The sequence below is a fragment of the Musca vetustissima genome, unplaced genomic scaffold (genome assembly GCF_032173495.1).
Source record: "Musca vetustissima isolate MV318-11 ecotype Yass unplaced genomic scaffold, APGP_CSIRO_Mvet_v1 utg58965, whole genome shotgun sequence".
Classification (NCBI taxonomy): Eukaryota; Metazoa; Arthropoda; class Insecta; order Diptera; family Muscidae; genus Musca; species Musca vetustissima.
Window position 1 is genome coordinate 137,780 of NW_026874179.1, and position 13,126 is coordinate 150,905.

A 13,126-nucleotide genomic window follows, 5' to 3' on the forward strand; every position below is an offset into this window, starting at 1 on the left:
ATACCGAAGCGTTTACAGGCCGTTCTGTACAACAAAGGATATGCAACTAAATATTAATTTCTCGATTTTTTGCATTTTTTAACATTGATACTTTGCTTTGTCCGATTTTGCGTTGAACACAATAAATTGAGTTAATTTTGTTTTTCTGGTGAAATTTACTGTTATCACTAGGAATGTTGTTGTTTTTTGTATTGTTCAGAAATATAATTAAGTAATGTGTAAATAAAAGCGAAAAAAAAACTACACATTTAGACAATTTCTTTGATATGCATATCATTATTATATCTGACAACCACTTGTCCGATTATTCGATGGAGCCACTGTATATATATAAGGTATTCGGCGTACCATTTACCTTAAATCCGACGAAAAAATATATGGGAGCTATATCTAAATCTAAACCGATTTTCACGAAACTTAGCACAAATTATTATACCCTCCACCATAGTATGGAGGGTATATTAATATTGTCATTCCGTTTGTAACTCATCGAAATATTCATTTCCGACCCTATAAAGTATATATATTTTTGATCAGGGTAAAATTCTCAGACGATCTAGCCATGTCCGTCCGTCCGTCTGTTGTAATCACGATATCTTCCGAAGGAATTGAGATAGGGTGCTGAAATTTTGCACAGGTTTGTCTTTTGTCTGCAGGCAGGTCAAGTTCGAAGATGGGATATATCGGTCCACGTTTAGGCATAGCTCCCATATAACAGTAACTCCCAATTTTCGGTATTTTGGGGTTCTTGAGCGCGTTTTTCATCCGAATACGCTGAAATTTTGTGCATTGGGTTCTTAATGTCTCCACTAAAAATTATAAATATAGGTCCACTTTTTCTGATAGCCCCCATATAACGGTACGTCCTAATTTTCAGTATTTTGACGGTTTTGATCGTACTTTTCCACCGCATTGGCTGTAATTAAGTATTTTGAGTTCTTAATAGGTACCAAATATCTCCACAAAAAATTATAAATATAGGTCAATTTTTTCGGATAGCCCCCATATATGGGTACACCCAATTTTCGGTATTTTTGGATTCTTGAGCGCGTTTTTCAACCGAATTCACTGAAATTTGGTACATTGGGTTCCTATTGGATACTAAATGTCCCCACAAAAAATTATAAATATAGGTCCACTTTTTCTGGTAGCCTCCATATAACGGTACCTCCTAATTTTCAGTATTTTTGGGGGTCTTGAGCGCATTTTTTAACCGAATTCGCTGCAATTTGGTGTTTTGTAGTCGTATATGGTAACAAATCTCTCAACCAAAAATTATTAGTATTCGCCCACTTTTTGGGGTAGTCCCCACATAACCCCTTTTTTTATTTTTATATTAAAATCGTTATCTGATTTGTTCCGTGTTTTGGGTTTTGTTCTAAGACTCTGTTGTTATCTTTTCACCTGCGTAGGATATCGAGATAACAAACTAGAACGTAAGGTTCGATAAAGAACTCTATATATGAACTATAACCGCATTTAGACCTAGCCCCTGTGCGGGAGGTACAAGGAGGAGTGGACCGATGTTGCCAATCTTCAAAATTGAACTAAGTTTGGAAGAAATAGTAAGATGGATGAAAATATAATTTTCTGAAACGGATTTTGTCCAAAGAAAGAGGGGATCTAAAACAAATATATTTCGACGAGGCACATTTTCACCGTGTCAAAGTGTATACACCCTCATTAACCATAAGGCTGAGGGTATAATTATCCATTAAAAATTTTTGAAATTTATATTATGGTTTACATAATCGGTTTGTAGAAATGTCGGTACAGGTCCACTTTTTGGTAATTTCCCCATATTTTCATTTCAAGTACCTGTTATTATATATATATGGTGGAGGGTATCCAAAGTTCGGCCCGGCCGAACTTAACGCTTTTTCACTTGTTATACACTCATTTTAGTACGCTATGTCAACATACGGACGGACGGACATGCATAAATCGACTCAAAAAGTGATTCTATGCATATTCTCAAAAGGAACCATGAACCAAAGACATAATACCCTGTATAGGGGTCTTTATTGGCCAGAATCCATCCTACAGGCAAAATTTCGCGATGATTGGTACATAACTGTGGCCTGTATTGTGTTTACATATTATAATGGACAGACGGACGAACGGACACACATGTCTAGATCGACTCAGCTAGTCGATACTTAATGGTGGGTTAGGACCAATATTTCGCGACTTTACAAACTCTTGGGACTGCACAAAGCTATAATACCCTGACAACATGGTTGTGTAGGGTATAAAAATCTGCACCTATGTTGGAACCTCTGAAAAATATTTTCAAAAAATCTATTAAAAATCACTAATTTTAAATTACCTGCAGGGCAGCGGGAACAACATTTCCACTCTTGGTGAAACCAACATAACCCTCAGCTCCAGCTTCGGTGGCTGCAACTGGTACTGCAACAGGTACCGGGACGGGGACGGGGACTTTTTCAACAGCTGGGGCTGGTGCGGCAGCAACTTCTACGGGAGCGGTGGCAATCAATTTATGCTTGCTAATATGCTGAAAAAAATTAAGACACATGAAAAAATTAATCGACCATTTCAAGACTTTTTCCAAAAAAAAGCAATCTGCAACATTTACAATGACCAAAAAGTTGATTAAAAAAATCTTTATTAAATTAGTTTTTTTTAATTAAATATTAAAAAAAAGTATGTAAAATTAATTTGCCCTTTTTGAAGGTCATAATAAAATGCATTTTTTATTTATTTATGTGTTGAAAAAAATTGTTTAGGCCATATTAAATAACATTTGCATGAATGTGTGGTTAAAAGTGTTGTCAACACATCTGCGAGCGAGAGAAAAAAAACACATTTTCAAAATTATATGAAAATGTCAGCAACACTCTTTATAAACCATGGTACCCGAGAAGCAGCACAAGCCACAATTATGGGTTTTTCAAAAAAATAAATTTTTCACTTTTTTTTTTTGATGCAGATATCATAAATATAACCATACATACATATTGTATTATGTAAATATGTAAGCATGTACTAATGTATGTATGTGTGTCTATAATGTGGCATGTTTTATACTATTCCACTGTCTAATGTAAATTTGTGGCAATAACAAGAACAACAACAACAGCAGTATTTATGTCAAAAGCAACAACCAACAAGCCAATGTTAGCAAAAAATATGTTTGTGTGAATGAATGTTGCGGACTGTTTGTCTGTCTGTCTGTTTGTCGTATTTGGTTCGCCAGTGTTTCATGTGTGCGAGAGTGTGTGTGCGTGTGTGGCAAATAAACATTTTTATTTCATTTGCTAATGTCAACATTTAAAATGTGGTAGGGTGGCTATTGGGGTTGATCGGGAAAATAATTTAAAAACAAGTAAAAAAGCGTCAAGTTCGGCCGGACCGAAATTTAGTTCAAGTTCGAAGATGGGGAATATCGGTCCACTCTTTCAGGTAGCCCGGATTTAGGTCTAGACCTAAATCCGGGCTATAGTTCAGTATCGAACCTTACGTTCTAGTTTTGTTTTATCTCGATATCCTTCACAGGTGAAATGATTACTACAGAGTCTTAGAACCAAACCCAAAACGCGGAACAAATCAGATAACTATTTTAATATAAAAAAAAGTACGACAAAAAGGGGGGCGAATATTATTAATTTTTGGTAGGGACATTTGTTACCATATACGACTATAAAATACCAAATTGCAGTGAATTCGGTTGAAAAACGCAATCAAGAACTTCAAAATACTGAAAATTGGGGGTAGCCTTATATGGGGGGTACCCGAAAAAATAGACCTATATTCATATTTTTTGTGGAGAGATTTGGAACCTATCAAAATACTAAATTACAGCCAATTCGGTGGAAAAATACGACCAAAATCCCGAAAATACTGAAAATTAGGAGGTATCGTTATATGGGGGCTTCCAGAAAAAGTGGACCTGTATTTATAATTTTTTATGGAGACATTTAGTACCCAATAAGAACCCAATTTAGCAAATTTCAGCGAATTCGGTTGTAAAACGGGCGCAAGAACCCCAAAATACCGAAAATTGGGTTGTATATTTATATGGAAGCTATGCCTAAACGTGGACCGAACTTGACCTACATGCAGACAAAAGACAATCCTATGCAAAATTTCAGCACCCTATCTCAATTCATTCAGCAGATTGCGTGATTACAACAGACGGGCGGACATGTACCCTGATTAAGAATATATATACTTTATAGGGTCGGAAATGAATATTTCGATGAGTTACAAACGGAATGACAAAAATAATATACCCTCCATACTATGGTGGAGGGTACAATAAAAAATGGACAAATATATATATATATATATATTTTTTTTTTTTAAATCTACGTTTATATCGGGCCTTAAAAATCTGTAAAATCAAGACCTATGTTGGGACCTTGAAAAAATAATTTTAAACCAGTGAGTGGAGCAGTATAGTCGGACGGGGCCGACCATACGATAACCTACACAAATACCACAGAACTCTAACTTTCTGCGGATGTTTCTTGCTAGCCTAGGAAATGTTTCATGATATTTGCACCCTCTTGCCCGAATAGAGGTCAACAGCACCTCTTCCTTACACTGACATATATTCCGAATATTACTAATAATCATTACAGCCCTCCTAATTACTTGCCCAGATTCCCTTCACCGTGAGTTGTGTTGCGATATTCGGCTTATAATTGTGGCCTATAGATCCACAAAAAAAAAAAAAACAGTAAGAAATGTAATAAAGTCGCACGGTGCCGACTATATGATACCCTTCACCACTTTGGATATTTATATTACCTAAAATCGGGCGAAACTACATATGGGAGCTATATCTAAATCTGAACCCATTTTCATGAAACTTGGCTGACGTCATTCACGATCTTATTCCTTACTCTGTGCCAAATTTTGTGCAAATCAAAAGATTTTCAGGGACTTTAGTAGACTATTTACATAAAATCGGGCGAAGCTATATATGGGAGCTATATCTAAATCTGAACCGATTTTCACGAAACTTAGCACACATCATTCTAGGCTTAATTTAGTACGCTGTTCCAAATTTCGTGCAAATCGAAAGATATATAGGGTCTGTGGCGCACCATTTACCTTAAATCGGAGGAAAATATATATGGGAGCTATATCTAAATCTGAACCGATTTTCAGGAAACTTGACACACATCATTCTAGACCTGATTTAATACGCTATGCAAAATTTCGTGCAAGTCGAAAGATGTATAACTAATATTTAGCGGCGTTACAAACTCTTTTTTAAAAATCCACGCCATCTACCCACCCCAATACCCACTTATGTTACACACATATATTTTTTTCGACCTCAATATAAATGTAACTGCATTTAACCAAAAATCACATTTATATATTTTTGCGCTTTTGGGGTCTGGGGGGAGCAATTCCAAAAAAAAAAACAACAACAAATAAATTGTTTAAATATTTTATGCGTTTTGTGGTCAGAACAAATGCAACACTATCTCTATTCGTCTATGCGTCTGTCTGCCTGTGTGTGTGTGTGTTTGTAGGCCCAGAATATACATTATCATGCATACATATTTATTGCTAATCGTGGGAAATGTTATTGGGTTTTTGCTGTTGTTGTCGTTGCTAAACGAAATGATTTCCGTATCCGTTGCATTAAATTGAAAATATTTTTATTTTTGGTTTGTTTTTGTTTGGGCGGCTAGAGGCGGGACCACAATTTTGCAGTCAAATTTAGTCATGTGAATGTGTTAATTTGTAAAAATATTGGTTCGATAACAAATTGTTATGACTCTGTACTGGGTGTGTGTGTGTGTGCTCTGGTGTGGAGATTTTTATGTAAATTTGGTTAAACTATAAAAATGAATCAAAATATCAGCAATATTTTGCAGCTAATGAATGCAGCTGTGGTGGAGAATTTGCGATTTGGGTTATGTGATGTAAATATTTAGAAGTTATTTAAATAAGATTATTTTTGGGTGAAATACGTTTAAAAAATCTACGCCTATGAGAGACCTTTTAAAAATAATTTTAAGAAATCTACGTCCATGACAGGTCCTTTAAAAAATATGTTTAAAATTCTACGCCTATTGAAAAAATCCACGCCTATGGCTAAAAAAAATTTAAAGAAACCAATGCCCAATATCATTTAAAAAAAAATCTACCCTCATAGCAGACCCGCTAAAATACTTTTAAAACCTTTACATCTATTTAAAGTTTTTGAATTTAATGTCCTTTAATGATCACCAATCACATCCGTGACACACATCAGTCCGTGGCTGTCATTAACCATTAAAATGCACTTAATTGGCCACAAAAGAGGTCTATGCAACGCTTTAATGTCTGCTACTAACAGAGGTAATTGTGGTATACGTGAAACGCCTGCAGGCAGCTGCAGGTGGAGGATGGATGAATGGATGGATAGCTGAATGGCTGCTAGGTATGTTGGCCTCTAATACAAAGATCTATGAGTGTTAACCTTAAACCCACACAAAATGTTCATTCATCCATGGCTTTATATCCTGTCACAAAGCATTGTGAGTTGTTCCCCTCTCACACACCTCCCCCCACCCGAACACAAAGGCATTCTCCCACACACATAGACACACATGAATACACACACTCGCACACCATTTGTGCTCTTTCTTACTTTGAATCCTTTTGGGACTTTAGACTATGTGCGTCCACCGGGCTCCAATGGAGTAGAAAACCTCAATATTGCAGCGAATGCATGAATGTAGATCCTCCAGCAGGATGACTGCTGGTGTCCCCCATTTAGCCATAAATGAAAGATGGCACTCCATGTTGATTGGCTGGGAAATGGTTTTGTTTGAAATATGTTTGTGTGTGTGTGGAGTATGTTGCCTTGGAGTTTAAAGCAACAACCAGCAGCCATCACAAAATTTCTAGGTAGCTTGTAGTGGAACCAAGTGCAGCAATGTCTAGTTGCCACCATCAAGGGAAAAACTTTAATGGATATTGGATAGATAAATGATAGGTTTTGCAAAAAGAGGTTAGCTTTTTTATGGGAATTTTTCTTTAAGAAAAACTAAAATTTTTAGAGAAGGTAGAAGAGCTAGAAGTGGCAGAACTATTTTCTGTCATAGGCAAAAGTATTTAATATAAGTTTTAAAAAGATCTGAAGTCCTTGTAAAACTTATATTAGATTTTTATACCCTACACAACTATTTTGTCGGGGTATTATAACTTTATGCAGCCCCGAGCACCAGTTTGTAACGCCGCGAAATATTGGTCGTAGACCCACCTTTAAGTATACCGATATCTAGACTAGCTGAGTCGATCTAGACATGTGTGTCCGTCCGTCCGTCTGCCAATTATAATTTGAAAACACAATACAGGCCACAATTATGAACCAATCTTCACGACATTTTGCATATAGGATGGGTTCTGGCCAATGAAGACCCTTATTGTTTTTGGTAAAAATAGGTTAATATTTAGGGGATGAAATTGACCAAAAACTTTATTTTTGTCTGATTTTCTGGTCACTCCAGAGGCCGGAATTATGGCCCAAACATCGCGTTTTTTTACATGGAGAAGGGAATCGGCCCAAAGAGTAAGCATATTTTGATAAAGATTTGTCATTTTTCACACAAAAGTCAGGGTCCATTTGACCCGCTAAATATTAACCGATCTTTATTAAAGCTGGCATGCTTATTCTTTGAACCGATCCCCATCTCCATGTAAAAATTCGAGATGTTTGGGCCATAATTGCGGCCTATGGAGTGACAAGAAAAACCGACAAAAATTAAGTATTTGGTCCATTTCATCCCCTAAATATTAACCGATCTTTATAAAAAAAAACCATAAGGAAAGTAGTAAAGTCGGACTGAGCCGACTATATGATACCCTTCACCACTTTGAATATATTGTACATATGTATCGTTACAATCGAATGTCTGTGTTCCCTCTTTCTCCAATCTATCCTAACTTTAATTTCATTCGAGCAGATTTAGAGCCGTCTGCGTTACATGGGGAAAATTTATGGAAAACGATTTAGAGTAAAATTGATACACCCTACTCGGTACTTTGGTACACCATTTACCTTAAATCGGTCGAAAATATATATGGGAGCTATATCTATATATGGGAGCTATATCTAAATCTGAACCGATTTTCACGAAACTTAGCACACATCATTCCAGACCTAATTCAATACGCTGTTCCAAATTTCGTGCAAATCGAAAGATATTAAGGGGATTTGGTAAACCATTTACCATATATTAAATCGGACGACATCATTCTATATATATGTGCCAAAGCTATATCTAAGGGAATCGGACGAAAATATATATGGGAGCTATTTCTAAATCTGAACCGATTTTCACGAAACTTAGCACACATCATTCTAGACCTAATTCATTACGCTGTACCAAATTTCGTGCAAATCAAGAGATATTAAGGGACGTTGGTACACCATCTACGTTAAATCGGACGAAAATATATATGGGAGCTATATCTAAATCTGAATCGATTTTTCCCAATTTCAATAGGGTTCGTCCTTTGGCCAAATACGTGACTTGTGCCAAATTTCATCCAAGTCGGATTATAAATGCGACCTGTACTTTGTTTACAATTTAACATGGACAGACGGACGGACAGACGGACATGCATAAATCGACTCAGAAAGTGATTCTATGCATATTCTCAAAAGTAACCATGGGTCTATCTCGATTATTTTTGCCTGTTACAAACATATGCACAAAGACATAATACCCTGTACCACAGTGTGGTGAAGGGTATAAAAAAATAGGGGTCTTCATTGGACCGAACCCATCCTACATGCAAAATTTTGTGAAGATTGGTCCATAACTGTGGCCTGTATCGTGTTTACATATTATAATGGACAGACGGACGGACATACATGTCTACATCGACTCAGCTAATCGAGATATGACGATCGGTATTCTTTAAAGGTGAGTCTGCGACCAATATTTCGCGGCGTTACAAATTCTTGGGGCTGCACAAAGCTATAATACCCTGACAACATAGTTGTGTAGGGTATAAAAGTCTATAGGTCCTATATTTGGACCTACAAAACTATTAAACAAAATATAATTATATAAACAATAATATGCTATATGTATACGATTATGTAGTGCAAGTTTTCTATGTAATATATATGTATGTTTGTACGTATGTGATCTTGAAAATTGGCTAAGCAATATTTCTAGTTTTTTGTTCTGATTCCATGTCTATCCTTCACCACTAATAACCATTTGTGATTCCTTGTTTCCATTTTTTTTGTCTGTATGTGTGTTCGAGTTCTGTTTTTTTTTCTTTATCTAATTCCAGCATCCCTTAAGGCATCCATTACCAATGTACGGAATCATGTTCTGCTATACCTTTTCGGAAATCCTTTCCTGTTGGGTTAATTGTTCTCCATGATTTGTGGGTTGTTGTTGTTGTTGATCGGCAGCCACATTGACTTCAGCCACTGTCCGGACAATGGTCTTCGAACGTTGACGATCCAAGCGTTGTTGCAATTTACGTTGCTGACGTTGTTGGCGATGCTGGTGGACGGCACGTTGCCGCAGAACTGGTTGTTGCTGTTGACGATTACGGAGTTTAGTTCGGTTATGTTGTCGAACAATGATGGTCGATTTGTCGTTTAAATTTCCACGATAATTGTCCTGATTGAAATGAGTTAATGAGACCGATGATGATGATGGAGGCGATGATGGCAATGAGGACGATGGTGGCAATGAGGACGACGACGACTCTGATGAAATAATGCCATGTGAGCCAGCAAATGAGATCTCTGCTGCCGTTGGTGATAATAACGAAGATTTATCGTCAACGAGAAGATTAAAAGTATTATTCTCACCATCCACATCGGTGGCTGCGGTGTTGGGGCCAAAGGGGAATATTAATGTGGATGACGGTGATGATGATGCTGACAATTTGTCTGCTGCAATTCCAACTTGCTGTATGGTAGTTGCGGATGATATTGGAATTGCGGTTTTACTGATGGTTTTCGTAATGACAATCTTTTTTCGAGGCTGATTATCGAGATTCTCATTAACATCTGACTGTTAATAGGGCCATAAGTTTTTGATGGCGAATGTATCATAAAAAATTATTCGTAATCGAAAAGGGTGCAATTCAAAATGATTTTTAATGGATTATAAACCGATATGCTTAATCAATACTGTCGCATACACAGTGAAACCCCATACGGCTGAAGAAAAAATATTTAGAGGAAATATCCCAAAACTAAATAGAGAACTATATCCGAGAAGAGGATATTTGATATCGGACAATGTCTTCAGTTACTATGAGGTTCCACTGTGCATATTTATATCGTATCCTCCCATAACCACTTGAATTTCAAAAATAATTCTTCTACTTACAGCAGCATCACCACGATATCTCTTGGTCTTCACCTTTTGAATGACATTGGGGCCATCGGTGACAGGGGCATCATTGGCGGCAACAGCCTGGGTGGCAGCTTGAACTTGCACGGTGCGCGAGCTGTGGCTAACTTTGCCGGGAACATAGGCCTCAGAGGCGCCATAACCACCCTTGGCAGTATCACCACCCAAAACAACACCGGCACCAACATCAGGTTGGGCCTGGGCTCCGGCATATAAGACACCAGCGGCACGGCCTAGGAAGGAAATAAAATTTAAGTTATTAATATAAAAATAATTTTTAAAAAATCCACGCCTTTAGAAGACTTTTAAAACATATTTTTAAACCAGAAAGATATATAGGGACTTTGGTACACCATTTATATTAAATCGGACAAAAATATATATGGGAGCTATATCTAAATTTGGACCGATTTTCAGGAAACTTGATACATATCCTTCTAGACCCAATTCATTATGCTGTGCCAAATTTCGTGCAAATCGAAGGATATATAGGGTCTCTGGCGCACCATTTACATTAAATCGGACGAAAATATATATGGGAGATATATCTAAATCTGGACCGATTTTCAGGAAATTTAACACACATCATTCCCGACCTAGTTCAGTACGCTGTGCCAAATTTCGTGCAAATCGAAAGATATATAAGGACTATGGCACACCATTTACATTAAATCGGACGAAAATATATATGGGAGCTATATCTAAATCTGGACCGATTTTCACGAAACTTAACACACATCATTCTAGACCCAATTCATTATGCTGTGCCAAATTTCGTGCAAATCGAAAGATATATAGGGACTTTGTTACACCATTTACATTAAATCGGACGAAAATAGATATGGGAGCTATATCTAAATTTGGACCGATTTTCAGGAAACTTGACACACATCATTCTAGACATAATTCAGTACGCTGTGCCAAATTTCGTGCAAATCGAAGGATATATAGATACTTTGCTGCACCATTGTCCTTAAATCGGACGAAAAAAATATGGGAGCTATATCTAAATCTGGACCGATTTTCAGGAAATTTAACACACATCATTACAGACCTAATTCAGTACGCTGTGCCAAATTTCGTGGGACTTTGTTACACCATTTACATTAAATCGAAAGACTTTACTGCACCATTTACATTAAATCGGACGAAAATATATATGGGAGCTATATCTAAATCTGGACCGATTTTCAGGAAATTTAACACACTCTTTCCAGACCTAATTCAGTACGCTGTGCCAAATTTCGTGCAAATCGAAAGATATATGCTGCACCATTTACATTAAATCGGATGAAAATATATATGGGAGCTATATCTAAATCTGGACCGATTTTCACGAAATTTAACACACATCATTTCAGACCTAATTCAGTACGCTGTGCCAAATTTCGTGCAAATCGAAAGATATATAGGGACTTTGGTACACCATTTCCATTAAATCGGACGAAAATATATATGGGACCTATATCTAGATCTGGACCTATTTTCAGGAAACTCAACACACATAATTCTAGACCTAATTCAGTGCACTGTGTCAAATTTCCTGCAAATCGTAAGATATATAGGGACTTTGTTACACCATTTACATTAAATCGGACGAAAATATATATGGGAGCTATATCTAAATCTGGACCGATTTTCAGGAAACTCAACACACATAATTCTAGACCTAATTCATTACGCTATGCCAAATTTCGTGCAAACCGAAAGATATATAGGGACTTTATTACACCATTTACATTAAATCGGACGAAAATATATATGGGACCTATATCTAAATCTTGACCGATTTTCAGGAAACTCAACACACATAATTCTAGACCCAATTCATTGTGTTGTGCCAAATTTCGTGCAAATCGAAAGATATATAGGGTCTCTAGTGCACCATTTACATTAAATCGGACGAAACTATATATGGGAGCTATATCTAAATCTGAACCGATTTTCACGAAACTTAACACACATCATTCTACACCCAATTCATTATGCTGTGCCAAATTTCGTGGGTCTCTGGTGCACCATTTAGATTAAATCGGACGAAACTATATATGGGAGCTATATCTAAATCTGAACCTAGTTTTCCCAATTTCAATAGGGTTCGTCCTTGGGCCAAATATGTGACCTATGCCAAATTTCATCCAATTCAAATCATAAATGCGACCTGTACTTTGTTTACGATTTAACATCTACAGACGGACGGACAATTTTTTAAAAATTCCAATCCTTCCTCATCTTGTTTCAATTGTGTTGTCCAATATTCCACCTCTTTTTGTGCAGATGTCTGGCCAAGATAGTATTTAATGAACAATTTCATTTCAAATAATTAATGCATATTTTAGAGAAATTTATAAAGAGCTGATAGGCTTACGACGTTATTTTCATTGCAGACTGTTTAATCTTAACAATTGGAATGATGACTGGTACAGTGAAGCCTCTTAAGGATGTACACACCTTAAGATTTTGTACTCTTAATATTCCCTCTTTTCTTATAGATTCCTTCTAGAGGCCTTGGGGCTTGTTACGATACACCTAAGGTAGGTTTTACTGTCCCCCATCCCCCAGTTTTGCCTTGGCAACAATTTTTTAATTTACTTTCAATTCCATTAAAAGCTAAACCTTTGACTTAAAATTGCCACCGGTGGGGGTCGGGGAGAGATATTCATTTCCAAGAAATTTGCTTTCAATGGAGTCCTGAGGGCGAACTGAACAATTTTCTGTTTGAAAATGTTCTGACATTAAACACATTTGTTACCTTTATTACA